This window comes from Papaver somniferum, chromosome 1 (genome assembly GCF_003573695.1).
Source record: "Papaver somniferum cultivar HN1 chromosome 1, ASM357369v1, whole genome shotgun sequence".
NCBI classification, from domain to species: Eukaryota; Viridiplantae; Streptophyta; class Magnoliopsida; order Ranunculales; family Papaveraceae; genus Papaver; species Papaver somniferum.
Window position 1 is genome coordinate 16,354,780 of NC_039358.1, and position 18,838 is coordinate 16,373,617.

The 18,838-nt window shown below is 33.5% G+C and overlaps 1 long non-coding RNA gene across 1 annotated transcript; it reads right to left on the bottom strand.

Moving 5' to 3' along the window:
- Window positions 1-4,246: 4,246 nt before the first annotated feature.
- LOC113326305 lies at window positions 4,247-5,222 on the bottom strand. The gene is made up of 4 exons (XR_003348359.1): window positions 5,043-5,222; window positions 4,638-4,948; window positions 4,384-4,557; window positions 4,247-4,302 (listed from the first exon to the last, which is right to left on the bottom strand). It is a non-coding gene; the product is annotated as an uncharacterized LOC113326305 (long non-coding RNA).
- Between the last annotated feature and the right edge of the window lie 13,616 nt (window positions 5,223-18,838).

Sequence of the window (18,838 nt, forward strand, 5' to 3'; positions counted from 1 at the left end):
AAATCTAATACTATCGAATAATCCGATCCTAAATATAATGCTCTATGTCACTAAGTTCGGCTTAAAACCGATATGCACTTTAAGCCGAATCGTTCATATGCAGTTTCAGGATTTAGTTTCAAGAACAGTTCGGCGCAAATCTGAACTTGATTTTACGCTGAACTGTACCCTGTAACCGCCGCACAAACCATATTTTTGACGAATTAAACCAATCATAGCAATCAAAAATATCAAATATGAGATGTGTTTGTGGAACTAACCTTCTTATTCTCATTTCAGGAGTTGGTTCTTCTTCACTTTCTTCTTCCGGTTGGATTTCTGCTTGAATTTCAGTTTGTTCTTCACTTTTTAAATCTTCATCTTCAACTGGTTGTTCAATTGATCTATTAGAACGCGATACTTTCTTACTACGAACCATTATATAGTTGAGTTTAATCCTCGATTAAATTTTCACGAATCGACGATTATCAATTTCGGCGGTGATGCGATGAAAAAAACAATAGAGGAGGTTCGACAGAGGAGAGGAGGTAGAAAAAGAAAGGTTGGTTTTGAAACTGATTTTTGGGTATATTGATTTTAGGTTTTTGTATTAGGACAAGGGATAGATTAGTAATTTAAAAGATTTAAGGGTATATAGGTAATTGAACTACCCATAGAGTACCCCTTATAAGGTTACCCAAGTTAGGACTATTGTTTTGTATGCCTAGAAAGATTTAGTTATGCCCAAAAACAACTTTCATGTGAGGTGGGGGACGATTGTGGGGGATTTCTTTGGGGGACGTTCGTGATTTCGGGATACTGGTTCAAGTATGTAGCATTTGTACAAGTCATATAGTAAGACCTTGAACTTGACTTTATTTTTTTTTTTGAAGCATTGAACTTGACTTCTCGACTCTGCACTGCATAATTCAATAAACTAGGAATTACCAATAGGTACTATTATGGTAGTATTACTTAATGGCAGGTCCACCCACTAAAACCCAGTAACCAGAGGTCCATAATAAAAGGAAAAAGAGAAAATTGGACCAAATTTTTTATCCCCTGGTCCAGTACACGTGCGGGACCGGTAATGCGTAATTTCGAAATTTCCAAATTAACCTTCCACCTCTAGATATTTAAGCTCCTGGTTCTTATCGTCACCTTCTCTTTCAATTTTTGGTTTTGCTCCAAAGAAGCTTTCACGCTGGAGATCTTTTTGATTTCGTTAATTGAGTCGCCAATTCGATCCCAAAGCTATCGTTTTGTATATTATAGAAGAACTCCTCCGATGAAGATTTTTGCAAGATATATAGGTTGATTTTCTTACTGTTGATGTTAGTCTAGTTTTTTTTTTATAATCAATTTTCATCTAGTAATGTTTATTTTAGGGCTTCTAATATTAATCGTTTAATGGATGTTTGATTATGTTTTGATCTCCTTGTTTGATTGTTTATTTTATTTTATTAAAAAATAGTTCAGATCTATATGGATAATCATGTTTTTTGTCAATTTCTTCACTAGATCTGATCATATCAGTTTCATTTTGTTGGTTTTAGATGTGTTTCAGTTTATTTTTGTGTATGAACCAACAGTACGTACCTGCAGTACTGACAGAAACCTAGTTTTGAAGACCTTTTTTTATTTGATTCAGAAGTACATATATGGAATATTGAAATAAAAGTGTTTCAATACTGTTTTTCACGGATTCGTTAATTATTTTTGACATGCAGCTGATTGTTGTGTATGAACCAACATTACGTATATCCCGTACTGACAGAAACCTAGTCTACTTTTAAGAAGAAGAAGAACAAGATGGTGCATCGTTATGATTTACGAGGAGAATATTTGTTTTCTGTTTCCAGGTATGCTTTCTAATCATCTTGTTTGATTATTTTGTTCGGTTTTTCTTCTTTTAATTTGTTTTTTTGATTGTATCCTGATAATCAAATCGATTTGATTGACGCTTTTATGGTTTTTAGGTTTGTTACAGTTGTTTTTCGTGTATGAATTGACAGTACATATATGGCGTACTGATACAAAACTCTTCTAATTTTGTTTTATTTGAAGTTTTTCCAATTTTTTTGGTTCGATCCATGAGTATGTATGTATAATACTGATAGGAAGTGCTATTTGCTGTGTTTTTGCTCCTTTTTTAGTCTTACCCTTCAGTACTTATGTGAGATATTGTAATATGTCTTTCGATTCTCTTATTTTTCATAGATCTGTCACCTGTTGTTGTCATACTGTTGATTTGTAGTTCATGAATCTTCAGTACATATATCACATACTGATAGGAAGTGCTCCTTGTTATGTTTGATTCAGTACGTATATGAAATACTGAAATAGATGCTCTTTGTTACGTTTGATTCAGTACTGGAATTGGATATGGAGATGATCTGGAGTTGCAGTTCAGAACTTATTGCAAGAAATGACAGATTTTGAATGATAGGAACATGAGTTGTTGTTGGTTCATATTTGCAAGCTTGTGAAATTGGTGGTGGTCTTGATGAAGTTACAAATTGGTTGTGATGTGTGTTTGAAAGAAGGTGTGCTACAAATGGATTTGGAGGAACATAGAAGGTTGGGTTGCTGATGTAAACTGAAGATACAGATGAGATAGAGGAGGAATTGTAGGTGGTGATTACTGTGAACAAAATCAGTGGATGAGATGTTCGTCTGAATGGGTTTATGAAGATGGTAGTGCTGTTTAAACAGGGAAGAAGAACAAGTCTGTGTTGCAGCTGGATTGAAATGACAATGGTGTTGATGTAGCTGTTGCAGTTGTGGTTTAAGCTAAGAAGATTGTAATGCAGCAAGGTAGAATATTACTGAGAAGATGGAGCTGAAGGCAGTGGTGAATGGTTGACTGCAGAGGTGCTGGTGCTGCAATAAAGTAAAGTGAATTGAGGAGTACTCAGATTCCTAAGTAGTGTAGCAGATATGTACTCATATTTGTAAGCAGTGTGGCAGATATGTACTCAAATTTGTAAACAGTGTAGTAGATATGTACTCAAATCTATGGTCCTTTATATGTTTTAATTAAATTTGGACCTCCAGATAAATAAAATCCCGATTTGGTAAAAGTATGTTATTTCACACGTACTTAAACAGTGGGGTATATTAGTCATTTTCATGTTTTCAAATAACTTTGGACCTTAGAATAAGAGTAAAATCTAGTTGGACCCTGCTATAAATAACCTTATGGGCTTAGGACCAAACAAGAAATTTTCCTTCAATAAAATCTATTTTTTCCTAGAAAAAAAAAAAGAAAGAAAGAAAGAAAGAAGAGAGTGATACTTATTTTTTTTTCATTTTTACCTAAAAAACGGAATATACTACTATTCAAAAATTCCTAATATCATTTTTCCTGAAACAAATCTAGTATATTGTTTCGGGCCGCTTTCGGCCAATTATTTCGAAGCCGAACTATTTCTGCTAAATCCATGTAACTTTATACGAAGACAAAAGAATCCAGACCACTGGTTCATCAAAATGTACCATCAGCTCATAGCAGTAGTCTTTTTTGTTGGGTAAAAAAGTTTTATACACCAAGAAAAGAGATGATTACATCCCATTTATGTTTTCCAGCACCCACCAAAACTGTAGATACTTACACCCATAATAATACGCTCTTAACTACTTGACTGTTTCAAAACAACTTTGCAGTTAATTACAAGTGACAGTAGCAGCATATACAAGAACTGAATGTAAAAAAGAATACATTGCCGCACAGCAAAAGTGTAAGCTCTAATTCCTTCCCTACTGGAAGCCCTACAAATATTCATTCCCCAAAGTACAAGCTCTAATCAGGAATTAAACCTTACTTCTCCATTCTTCTGGCATGCTCAGAAAACACTTCATTAGCACAAGAATCCCAATTTTCGGCCATCTCCGTGAGTGATGTTAGTTCAGGAATCCAGAAGAGGGATTGATAGAACTTCATCATTGCATCTGTTAATAGATATTCGTATGCATAACCGTGACTGTCAAAACAAAATAAAGGAAACCTTCTGTCAGAGGAATTCTCTTCATAGTCAAATATAAATAATAATTAGATTCCGACCAAATCCATTTGAAAAAAATTATGAGAGTCGGTAAAACTACTAGGTGTTGTTGATATCAAGGATGTGTTCTTTGCTGACTTTGTGATAGTGATATATTCATTTTTGAAAAGGACACAAATATTCGCGAGGCCAAAAATAAGAAAGAACAGTTGGTGAGTTGATTCTTTTACCTCTGACTGTCGTGCGAACAGTCTAATAGTACAGGCGAAGACAGGGGATAATTTGCAGGGATTAAGAACCACATCGGTAGAGCAGGAAACTGGTACAAGAACATCATATAACATCTAAGCATATCAAGTTTATCATGATTAACTTAATTGAGAAAGGTGGCATTGTTCACCTTTTCAGTACTTGAACTGCGAGATATTGGGCTGAATGTACAGTTGACAATCATTCCTTCAACATCTTCACCTGCATTTGACACCAGAGTGATACTCTTGTCACTAATACTCAGCTTTGTATTGATCAGCACATGGTTTATCGCTCCAACTTCTTCCAGAAGGACATCATTCACCTGCAATCAAGTATCCACCGACAATTGTAACTATTTTGCCATGAATGGTGCAGAAATTACACAATTTTTGAGTAACATACCTCAGGTCTTGATTTCTTAATTCCAGATGTTGCAGCTGATTTTGGTTCTTCAGATGACTCAAATCCAGTTACCTTCTTACAACCACTATTTTCATTATAATCAAGTGGCAAATCTTTTCGACCACATTGTTTATTACTTCGAAATTTCTACGTTCGGCATGACCCATTGTGGTAGACGCTAAGTTTTCATGAAAAAAAGATCTAGCTCCTCCTTCGCCAGGGGGTGCTCCTGCGAGTGTATCAGTCAAACTGACTACTGAAAGAATGTCATCGACCGCCGCACTTAATACTTTGAATGACGATCTCTCTACCTGAAGAAATACCACAGTGCTACAATTTACTGCCCGCAGGAAAGCAACAATATATAACTCAGAAAGACGCAATTAGAATGAATGGTCAACTAACCGCTTTAACTAATCGTTCTATAGGTGTTATTGTTGAAACTGACTTCTCAGGATTGTTCTGGTTGCTGTCATGCTGTTTCTGTTGAGGAATTTGCAACTGCGACAACAGATCACCAGGTAATTGAACAGCTTCCATGAGATTCGGCAAGTTCAGAAATCTAACAATTTGCTTCTCCCAACGAATTACATCATCCATAGACCGACGAGGACCTCGTGATATTTGCAATAAAGATCGTGCTTTTTCCAATTTTGTTTTATACTTTAGGAGATACTCAACCTCATCAGGCTTCAGCTGTAAAATAGAATCAATTCGTCATGCAACGAAAAACGATACCCTGATGAAAAGAAAAAGAAGGAATAGAACCAAACAAGATTATAACGTACATGAGAGGGAAAAATTTCTGAAGAAATAGGTAGCTGCTGAAATCTGCAATCCAACCGACTAAGCATTTCGTCCAACAGAGGAATGTACGCTTCTTTCATGAAATTAATCTGCAATTGAGAATTTTGTTGTCAAAAAATAGAATATAATCAGCTGAAACAAGAAAAATAATGTAGCGGTTCATTCTGGTTTCAAGAAGTCCTTAATCATACAAGGAATAGTGCAAGAGAGAAATATGAAATTGAGTGGAATACCTTATTTGTTATCTCAGTCTGCTCATCTATGCTGGTACCTCTAGAACTCATAGTATCTACTGAGTTAAAGAAGAAACAAAAGAAAAGCATAAACACTGTAAGTGAGATGACAAAAAAAACATAGAAAGAGTAGTTAAAGTGGTTTCATGGGATTGGTACTGTCCTTACTGCAACCTATGCTTAGTTAGTAAGAAGTTATACAATCAAGCAATCAGTACTAAAAGTTTATGACTAACAGAACTACAAGATGTCCAGATTAAGCATGTTAACTCTTTAAACAGTTGATCCAAACAAAGATACACACAGAATATGTTAAAAGCTTCCTTAAGTAGAGTCAAAAACAATTAGCAAAACTCCTAAAAGACAAATACATTCTTATTTCAGCAGTTAAACATTAATTATAGCATTGAACTGTTTATCATTAAAAGAAAATCCACCAACTCAACTTGGGATATCAACACAAGTGAATTTCTAAAAGTGTTCTTGAAACTCAAGTACAGCAGGGTAGTGCAGCAGAGATGAAATAGTTAGACACATTAAAGGATCGAGAAACATATTGTCAAGTACACAATAAGAAAATCTAACAAATAACATAATTAGCATTGTACAATTACCCTGACTTTCTAAATATCTGGTTGAAAATTCCACTAACAACTCAGCAGTATAAACATTTGTTTGGAAGATATCAAGAGGGACAGGAAAAAACAATATAGTGGTTCATTCTGGTTTCCAGAAGTCCTTAATCATGCAAGGAATATTGCAAGAACGAATATGAAATTGAGTAGAATACCCTTTTTAATGTCTCACTCTGCTCACCCATGCTTGTATCTCTCAAACTCATTGTTTCTACTGATTCTACCCAGGGAAACAAGAAACAAAAAAAAAGCATAAAAACAGTAAGTTGGATTGAAGGAGTAACTCTTTCTTAAGTAGAGTCAAAAAAATTTATCAAGATTCTTATTAATAGATCAAGAAACATGTTCTCAATAAAGAAAATGTAACAAAGAACCACAATTATCATTATTATACAAAAATTTGACATTCTACTACATTTCTGGTTAAAAATTCTACAACAGAAAATAAGAATCAAATACTCACAAGCTGTTATTTGATCTTTGATTGATTTTTGTTACAATAACCAAAAGAAAACATATAAATTTCTCCAAACCCTTTCAAAGTTTAACTACTCTTTCAAAGATGAATCACAAACAAAGATATACAAAGAAGGCATTAAAAGATTTAAAAAGAATTATCAAGACATTAAAAATCAATTCGAAGACATTAAAAATCAAGAAACATGTTCTCAGTAAAGAAAATCTAACCAAAGAATAAGCATTCTACTACATTTCTGGTTAAAAATTCTATAACCAAAGCATAAGCATATACTCACATTTTGTTACTTGATTGATCTTTGATAGATTTTTGTTGCATTAACCAAAAGAAAACATATACGTTTCTCCAAACCCTAGGTTTCTTTATACCCGAAAAATAAGAAATTAATAACTTGACAGAATTCCTCCGCTCTCGGAATTTGGAATCGGTTTTATAGATGGTAGAAATAAAATTGTTCAACCGATTTAAGGTATTCATAGTTGTTGCTGAAGAGGGAATGAGAATCGGCGCTGGCGGAGAGGAAGAAGAATATGAGAAAAGAGTGAAGTTGGGCGTCTTTTCCCGCTCTTCTTTGTTATCACCAAAGCCGATATTTCCACCCAAAAGTTTATCTTCTCTCCGAATAAACTATCGTTGTTGTTAATTGTTATCACCAAAATGCATATTTCCACCCCAAAAGTTTACCGTCTTTTCGAATATGGGAAGTACCGTACGGATACGCGACAAGGATATGAGACACGGACAAGACACGATGCGGACATAGGGACTAATAAAATTTAAAATCATCCGGGCACATACACGTCTATATATTTTAACAGAACTAGTATGTAATCCGTGCTACGCACCGGGATGATTGGATTAGCCAATTTTGTGTGGCGGGGCTTCGCCCCGCACCCGTGGTCAAATGCATTAAATTCTTTCTGAATAATCTTTGATTAGATTGATTTTTTAAAGAAATAGTAAATTATGATAACCTTTAGACATCTAGCGATTCGACGATGGAAATTTGTTATGATAAGCCTAAATTCATGTATTTATTTTATCGACATATATTAAGATAAACCAATGAAATGATTCACCGTTGAAAAAGTCAAAGGGTCAATTAGTCAAGTTTTACTACAATATATTACTTCAAATGTGTGTGGTTAACCTACTTTTTCGATTGGGTACGGCTTCGACCTTTCTTGGAGATCGAAAATTAGTTAACCATAGGCATATTTTAGTTAATGGTCATATGGTAGACATACCAAGTTATCGTTGTTAACCCCGAGATATGCACCATGTAACTCAATTCATGAGCAATATAAAACATCCAATTTACATGTCCAATTTTGCCAATGATTTATTCGAGCTTTATGAATTGTCAATGATTTACCCGAGCCTTATGAATTATTTTACTTGGCATGACACACGCTGATTAGTCTTTGATTTGATTTTATTGGTTAGTTTAGTTGTGTCATTTTCTAACATCACGGTCTAAAAACCTTCTGGACTCCATTGATGAAGCGATTCAGAAAGGGCAAAGGAATGTTACTCAAAAGTGGGTTGGATCTAAATATATCAACTGAAGATGAATGATTCTTTGTTGCCATTTTGGAATTAAATTACTGAAAAGTTTGGATTGATACACAGTTTTCCATATTCCTTTTTCATCCCCGTCAGTCAAATCGCCATGTAGGCTTTGTAAATTGCTAAACTATCTTCGTAAGTCAGAAAATGAGGAGTTCTTATAGTGATGTTTTGTAAATTGCTAACTTCTCTGTAGGTTATGTAGCTCAAATGAGTTACTTGTTGGACCTTATGGTCTCTCCTTGTGCATATTTGAATTGTTTTTATGTTCTTATTTGTCTTTCTTATTTTCTGAATTTTTTTTCCTTTTGCTTTGAGTAATTTCTCTAAATTTTTTTATGTTTTAGCGGTTGTTTAAGTTTCTATTAAAGTTACCCAGGTATTATAATTTATTCCTTATTACGCCATTTTATAATTTTACATAATTCTCTTATCATTCCCGTGAAAAGTTTTTCTATTTCAAATAGATGTACCCTTTGGAGGTTTCTTTTACTCATTTGTTTTCTTGGGTGAATTGCATATTCAACTAAGTTGGAAGCATTCAATTCTTGGCAGGACAGTTGTTGTGCATTATATATCCCTCACAGAACTCTTTGAATAAATGAATAAATGAGAACTTTAAAGTCGAACCCGTGAATCTCTTGATTGAAAGAAGAAAGAAACAATCATTAAATTGATGTTTGTATGTAAAAAAAATCAACGCTTTTAAGTTTAAGCAGTTCAGGGTATGTTTTTTTTAAGCAGAACGAAATTTGATTTCAAGTCATTAGCGATAGAGTCTGTTAAATACAACATAGTTGTTGGTAGATAGAGTTATCTGCCATCTTGACTCTGCTTTAAGTACTTCAAACCACAAATCTCTTTGCATCCTCTCATATCACAGATGAATCATTAAAGAGAGAGAGAGAGAGGAACCGAGGAAGCATTGAATAACTTTAGTATAAATTTGAAAAGTTTTAGAAAAGTTAATGACGACAATTTCTCGAAATATTTTTCCCTCACATCCTCTTTTTTGTTTGAACTGTAGCCGAGATGGAAAGTATTTCAAATGTTGTTGGTTGATCAATCACCATCCATACATAATCATCAAGGCATGGGAATAAGAGAGGACCTCATTTTTTGTAAATTGTTTGGGGTTTGGTCTAAATCAACATGAGAAACAAAAGGAAATCTTAAATTAGAAACTGCATAGTATAATTCATGCATAATTACCATCTAATATAAATTAGTATTGCATATTATTTTCCCAATACCATTGCGTAAGACTCTCATTGCTTTCTTATATGTTTGACACACAAAAATAAATAATAAGATTGGACATAACCGGACTCAAATAAAATGTACTCCATGTTTAAAGAGTGTCAGTTGGTTTGTATCAATTCCAATGAACACCAAGCTATAATAGTCTAAATCTTAATCCTACTTTTAAGTTGTACCCAATATGGTCACTGTAAAAGTCGTTGTTTAATTTCATTATTTTAAGCCTGATTTTCAATAAACGGGTTTTATATATTGATACATCAACCCCAAAAACAGTAACCGTTAGCCTAATCATAGTACAAATGATATCACCATGTTAAGCATATCGAATCATAACCGAAAAATAGCAAAATAGACAGTAAAATCATTTTTTTTATATAAGCTAACACTCGATTTATCAAATTTACGCATTTTTTTTCTTACCCTAACGTCACCTGAAAATTATAAGATTAAAGTTCTGTATCACTTTTGCAAAGCTAGAAATACACAGTACTTCTACTCACTAAAAAATCCGTTTCTCGAGACTAAAGTGGCATAACAAAGAAAATTGGGAATTTTTTTTTTGACAAATTTACGTATCAAACTATGCACAATTTTTGTTTCGTAAAATATAACCTATAATTAAACCTCCATAACCCAAAATTAAAAAATCATAGATAACTGATACTAAATCATAAGTTGTATCCCCCAAAAAATAAATAAGTAGAAAAAAAATACATTGAAGAAAGTATATTAGTGAAGTAGCTGAGGTCGAGGGGGAAAAAAACCAAAGTAGACTATTCACAGAAGTGGCTGCATTTAATTAAATATGAACACAACAAAATACCATTAATCATCTCCCTGCTAAACTATGATCAAGACCCGCAAACCTTTACTTCAATTCAAAATGTCTCTATTACAATTCTGCAAATATTAGATATTTTGGGGGCTACTCATTGTCACGACAAATGTTTTATGCTAAACATTTTTTTTTACTATTAGAATGATTAGAAACCTGAACCATGTTGAACAGAGTTCGATAAACAACGTATATGTCCTTATTCAACATGCACTACTTCAAGCATGGTGAGGAGCAAAATCTATTGAGAGGCTATCTTCTCCGGTAAAACAGAATTGTTTTTTCATTTTTTTTTAACATGAATAAACATGGTCATATAATATATATGATTGACATACCAATGTCTCTTGAGGCTAAGGGATCTACTCTTATAATCGTGATGAATTAACCAAATGCCCGGGGGATAAGTTCCTAATGTTCTCACATAAATCAGGCGTTATATATAATCAAACCACAACACTGAGGACACAATTTTATAATTACTAATAAATGGAGAAGGGCATGATGGGAAAGTACACCTCAGCTACCGTAGATATCCACTGATAACTGATAATTAATTCAGCAGATGGTTTAGGTCCTAAGTAATCATATGTCAAGAGAGTTAAATCAAAACATAAAAATTATCAGTCGCATAAACGCTAAACCTAAACTATAGATAAACTTGAGGACCACTAACTACACTACACCTAAAAATCATCAGTCGTAATTGGATGTTCAATTACTCAGATCTGGAAATATACTGAATACATTACCTGCTGATGTTTCTCTCAATCGAGTAAGTAAGTTACCGCTGTCTTCTTAAAAGTAGAATATATCTCAAACCAAATGCCAGAGTTTTGGCATATAAGCGAAGAAGTCAATGGTACTGACGAATTTTATTCAATAACCCGATTGCCTCAGCTAATGGAAAATCTTCTTGGTATTATGACTATCACATATCATTGAATATTATTCCATTATAACCATAGTTAAAACCTCTTTGTAACCTTCAACACCATCCTTTTCATTTTCTCCTAAATTGAAAATAGCAAAGCTAATGAGACCACAAAACTTAACTTGAAATCAATATTATGATCATTTTTCGAATTCCTTACTTGGTCCGCTTTAAACATATGTTTAAGCTTTGTTATTTTAACCAAATGATTGGTTGTATAAGTGCATGTCCTAACACTTGTATTGTCCTGCATGACACAATTCTATATTACAGTTAAAAATGCAACATCTGTACTCCATTTTTTCCCATGGTACAAAGGACTCAACCTCTACACTATTTATTCTGTGAAATTTGTTATGAAAATACAAAATGTTATGGAAAACCCACCTGAACCATAAGAAGCTTCTGCAAATGAAAGATGTTTGATCCAAATACTGACATAAGACTAATGATAGGTGCATAGGAATGCATACCTCCATAAAATGCTATATCACTTAGTATCTCAGAGATGTGTCGCCCTTGTCATCTTGTGTTATTATCGTCATCTCTTTCAGTCAGCTATATGTTCCTAGTATTATTCAAGCAGAAAACCTATTAACATTTCAAGTACTTTATTAATAACCACTTATATATTACGACCTATGCCGCTACGTACTCTCATTTATAGGGGTACATGTTCATTATAGGCTTCAAGAAAGCAACAAACGTCAATATCAAGTACTAAGAGTGATCATGCAATTTATAATTATAATAACTCTTTTACGTGGTGTCCTAAACTTTGGATATACATACTCTTTCTGCAAGCCACAAATAGCTTGTCTTTCAGATTCATGTGGAAGTTTGGTTTGCTGGTACGCACCCATGAAAATCGTATATATTTGTCTAATTATAAAGGCTTCAAGAGCAACAATCTTTAAAAAAAAGCACACTAACATAATGCAGTCATGTTATTTCGTGGCCATTGTAGCAGTGAGGCCATGATGAGACTGAAGGACCAACAATAGTACGTACCTGAATTAAGAACTTAGCAGGTATATGGTGTGCATTATTTTTTTCATTTCTTTGATATTACTAAGAGAGATAAATCATTTTCAAGTACCCAGATAACATTTACCTTAAAATATGTAGTAAACACCAGATCACCGTAGACCGATGAAAGTACCGGTGGTTATTGACCTAATTAAGGATCCGTTCAGTCCCTAGAGATTCCGATTTTAGTTATAACAGAACCACCAGGTTCAATTGAATCGTGAAAGTAGAATAATCATATTCAACTTGACTAGTAGCTATCTTGTGATATCATCTCTATAATCACCGTTATTACCACAGCTAACCACCAACCACCACCAAAATAAATCTCTCTGAGACAACCATAAAAATAACAAAAAACTGAATTGGAACAAAATTTCTATTTCTTTGGAAAAATGCTAAAATATGAAGAAAAAAAATAGTAATCATGAATGGATGAGTTATATTACCTTGTTTTTTTGAAGTGAGTGGACAATCACATTTAATAACTAATATAGGCATTTGGGATAATCAAAGAGATGAGGCATGTGGTGAATACAATAACAGTATGAACACGATAACCCTTTTTAACCAATCAATTAATGACTCATTACCTTCGCAACACAAATTTACACTTACATACTGATAATCATCGCAAACAACGTGTATCTCTTTTAGTGACTTAAGCATAATCATAGTTACTATATAAAGAGAAACCACCAGTCATCCACTGCCGAAAATAACAAAAAATATCAACAAAAAGTTAGAATTACAATTTCCAAAATTTATACAATTGAAACACACAAAAAGAATTAATATGAGATGAAGTCTAACAACAATTTGATAACAATGATAACAAAAATGTAAGTGTAAAACGACTTAAAATGCTTTCAATAACATCGCGGGAGGTTCTACTGAAAATGGAAACGGAATCTTATGCTTCGAATATGAGTCGAATAGACTTGTTAGAAATGCCTTCAAAATGGCATCGACGACTGGTGCTGATTAAAACCTGTAACCATTTCAAAATAAGTTAATCGAACTATATAAGATTTGTATCCGTTAATGTCAGTCTAAGTAAAGATAGTATTTGTAGAAGTAACTCAAGATAAGTTATTTTTTATGTCAGTCTAAAAACCGAGAATAACATTAATTTTAAACCCCAACTTATCTACAGACTATATAAGATTGATTACAAACCCTAATTGCATCGGCAATTATGAATGCTTACTCGAGCACCGACCTTAAACAACATGCTTCAACTCCAGCACTGAATTGGATAAAAAAGATGGATATTCGCTATTCTTTCTATCGTGAAATAGTAAGCACTCCCCCCTTACCTCTCTCAAGCCGCACAGTCTCATGGCTTGTCAAAATGCGAGGTGTAATACTCACTCTGAAAAGTGTGGGGTGTTAGTATCACACACCGAATATAAAATAGAAATCAAATATCAAAAAAAGATACATAAAAAATAAAATAGATAAAACACTTTTAAACTACTTATTGCAGGATATATAATTTACCGGTGTTGAAGTCTAATAAGGTAAGTCAACAATATTACTGTGCCATCTGATTGGAGTCGAACATTATGCTTGTGGGAGTCGAACCCATACCAGTTGAGCTAAGATAACAATTTAATTTCGCACTCATCAAAGAATTACTAATAAAAATAATAAATTGAACCAGTATGAAAAGTCCTACTTTTGCATCATTAAAACCTGAAGTATGAAGCAGGTGAGGTTTTTTTTACCAATTTATCCATCTTCAAAGAACTTCTAGCCGTCTTCATTCTTAGATATCTTCATAACCAAATAAAAATGGGTTAAAGCTATGTAAAGGTAAAAACACCTGCACTCTGCGGACTCCTCTCTTAAATTTGCTTCCTAAAATACACTCCAACCCCAGTAATCAATTCCACTTGCTTCCTAAAATGAAGTACAGTATAACTTCTATAAAATAATACACTTGGGCCCAAGAAAAATTATTATTTAAAAGAGATATTATATTATCGATAATATAATAAATTATTACTTTATAATTAAATAATAAATTATTATTTTAAAAAATAATTTCTATATATAATGCATTCACAAACCTTAAACTTAAAAGTATATAACATATAAATAGGTCACGTACAACATTCTAAATCAGCAAGATGTATTCTCATCTCAAAGGTGTATCTCACTAACCAATTAACAATGCAATACGGAAAGAACTATGTGAATATAAAAAGGATAATCCTTCTTGCAAGCATCAATGACACTACAACACTTCTTATTGCAATACAACAATGTGACTATATGCCTCTTAAGTGCACTACATACTATTAGGGATTAAATACAACTTGATTTGAATTTCTAAGAAAAACAAACCAATATTCAATCGGAAATGCTATTCAACACTCCACTTAGAGCTCTATTAACCACTCAGTGATAGGTGTCACAAGGACACTGGTTCAAAACAATTCAGCCAGGACACATCTTTGTATAAAAAGGTTATTCATTTGAGAGATGTATGGTTGAGATGCTTTGAGCTGTAAGTAGAGTGCTGTTTTAGTGCTCTGAATAGCATTTCCCATATTCAATCATATTTTCAGAAAATTTGATATGTATGAAAATTATTTTTTATTTTTTTAGTAGTATTATTATTTTATATATTATTTGGGACTTATTAATCTTGAAGGGAAATTTTTAAAATGTACTATTTTTTGATTTTATCGAATTTACCAGTAAGAGCCCGAGCCGGGACAGGAAAATTTTATTATTTTAGAGAGAATATTATATTAAAGAAGTTATACTGTACATCCATCGATAAGTTACATACATACCCATATAAACAAAGAAAAATATCATTAACTAAACAACATAACAACATAATATAGATATCAAACATTTTGGAAACAGACTGCTCTTTCCTCCGGTCCTTGCATCATATCATAATCATAATCATAATAATAACTCAAAGATAAATCATTGGTGATTCTAAAAAAAATATGAATGATAAATCATTAAATTGCAGCCTTGAACTTAGCAGAATTCCCGCATTTTTTAGTTACCTGCTCTGGCCTACAAGTTACAATCCCTTTCATCCTCATCATCCTTAGGCAACATTGACTAAAGCAAGAGTTGGAAACTTCTTATGTTGGCTAAGGATGATTTAGTAAACGCAAATTAAAGCTTATGTTAATCCATTCCGCAGAGGGTTTCAATTGGTAATCATGTGTTGATGGAAACCATCACCACCCTGATCATTCCCAGTGGTTTGGACTTCTTTTCCTCGCGCGAGTCTTCAAACTTCTTATGTTGGATAAGAATACATCGTTAACTTACCGAGAATTAAAGGCTTCATCAAGTCATTTTACTAAGCCAAAACATCAAATTGAAACCTACCACAGAGAGTCTAATAGTATCCATAAAACCACTAATGCAAGAGCAATTTCCAGGAGAAGAAAAAAAGTATGCTTTTCCTATGTGGCACTGTGATTTATACTTCTCCAATCATTAGAAATTATATGCAAATTAGTTTCTTCATCACGTGGATGATGTTTCGTGTACTTTTATGTTGTTTTGAAGAGTACTGCTTGTTGTATTGTTTGCATTTTGTAGTATCTGACATCCAAGTTACTCTACTTAACTAAATGCGTCGTAGAGTTTGTTTGCTTGAAATGCGTTGCTGTAGCACCAGTGTCTAATGAACATTTTTTTTCTCAGAAGGAAACATCAAATAAAGACTTGTCAACACTTGACAAGGCATCTTTTGAATTGCTAAATTGGAGAATACTTCCAGAGCCCCATCTTCAGTGGAGAATACTTCCAGAGCCCCATCTTCAAAAGGCTGTCTCGGTGCTTCTTTCTTTAGCAACTGATGGCAATTGGCGAACCAGATATGCAACTCTGACATATCTAAGAAGTTTTGTGTACAGGTATGCAATGTTAATATATCTTTATATCAAGGTATAGATTGTATTTTACTGTAGGCTAAGTAATTTAGAATCTGTACTCTGTCCTGTGCTTAGAAATTATATGAATTGGTTTCTTCATTATGGCCAAATAATTTGAGTTTACCTGCAAATAATAATAGGGCAAGAACATTAATACGATAAGTTTACAATGACATATTTTTAGCTTACTGAAATAACAACAACAACACCGTCTGTGGGAGTCAAACCATGTGCTCTTCCATTTGAGCTAAGACAACAAGTAACATTTCCTAATGTAATTGGGATCTAATATATAGTCTGTCAAAGCACAACACTATTTAGCCCATGCAAAGCTTTTTAAGAGCCCCATTCACATGATGTAAACCCTACCTCTTACAGAGAAGACTTTATTATATTGTTACTGAACCTTAATTTTGCTGTCGGCATTTACATATTCCAAGTATACAAAATTATGTGGGGAAATTATCTGACAAATAACAAAAAGAGAGTATGATCTATCAAATATGTACCTCAACACTTGAGCATTCCTATATTCAAATCAACCCTTGCTCGTATATGACACGCCCAAAGTATCTTTTTCCGTAATATTAGGCATGAAGATAGACATATAGAGACAAACCAACGAAAAAGTAAAAAAATTTAAGAATTTTACAACATGCTCGGTCATAATCTCTGAACTCATAGTTGCAAGGTTTATTGCCACACACTCTATGCAACTGTCACCTCATCACTCATCAGTGGGGAACTCAAATTCTGGCTCAAATGGAACTGCCCTGAGTCTGCGAATCTGCAAATTGATTTGTTATTCAAGAAATAGTTAATGGATTGTGTTTTAGCAAAAAAAAGTAAATGAAAAAACTCTTTCTATTGGCTTTTAGCAAAAAAGATTTCAAAACTTCTTTCAAAATTGAGAAATGCCTCAACAAAAAAATGTATCAACAGCTTCATTCAAAATCTTTTAAAATTGAGAAATGCCCCAACAAAATTGAGAAATGCCTCATTGATCTCATTTCCCGTTCATGGGCCACCATTAGACCGTCATTCTCTTCCATCAGCCTGAGAAAGATCCAAGGGATGTTAATCGTAGGTGCTTAGGTACAGGCATTATCTATAGGTGTACTACTGAAAACAATATAAACAAAGTAAATAATGGTATCCAAACCTGAGAATGGTGGATGAAACATATGAACGGTCTATGATTGAGTTCTCATTGCTGGAAGTTCAGTTTATTGGTGCAGTCTACAAACTGGTAGATGTCTCCCCGCTTTTGTTTCTCAAGTGGAAGATTTTTGTAATAATGCCTTAATTTTAGTTCATTCCAAAATATAACCATGTTTGTAAGAATGCCTTAAGTTATGTCAAAAGGGAGAATAATACCTTCGGGGAGAATAACACCTTCAGAGTTGACATAATTGAGAAAGATGCTTCAAAACCCATAGATTATCAGAACAAAAAACATAACCTTTTTTTTTGCAGTTTTTTTTTAACGAATTTTTTTTTGAGAATTTTATGACCACGTCCATAGAGAATAACTCTGCATCACTGGGAAAAGCAGAGGAAGACTATGAACCTGCTGGGACAAAAATTAGAAAGGAAAACATATTAGAGGATCAAAAACGCATAGATCTTGTCAAAACAATATGGAAATATAAGATAGAACGACATGACATATCTCATAGCCAAGAAGATATCCTAATTTGTGAGATCATGTTTAATAAACCTGCTCTTCTGACTGAAAGAGATCATCAATCTCTTTCAATATCCTCATCTATTCGGTATGTTCAATATCCTCATCTTCATCCTGCTCCTCTGTTGTTGCCCCATAAAGGGGAATGTTAGTATGAAACCCATCTTCACCGTAGGGAAACAAAAGAGGATACTGCAGCGCCATATAACTTGGGTGTATTTCTGATATCTTCTTTAGTCCACCCACATTTTCATGCACTATGATGTCCCTTTCAGCGTTAATTTTCGTGCCAGGTACATACAAAGCTGCCACTCCAAAACAGATAGCAAAGAATATTGCCTTGCATCAGTGCTGCGAGTTCCTATATATCAGTCTTCTACCGACATTGTTGTACTGTTTTTGTCATAACAGTCTCTCAATGTTCTGAAAATTTTAGCAAGTGCGTTAAATCCATAAGAACAAACAAGAAATAATAATTAAAGTCTAATGTCTTGTGGAGAAGACAGATTCAACCAAGCAAGTTGATAATTGGTTTGATATCAATACCGTTAGCAAGAAAATAATGAACTTTAGCAAACAACCATTAAGGGAGTCGTACCTATCATGGGATAGCAAACAACCTGAGGAAACAAACAAACCAACAAAAAAAAAATCAGAAAAACGTTAGTACGTTAGGGTTATGATTTTTCGAAGATAATGAACAAAACATGAAGGTAGAATCTACGTTAGGGTTATGATCTTTCGAGGTATAAGACAAAACATGACGGTAGAATAGAAGATGATGAACAAAACATGAACACCATAAAATACC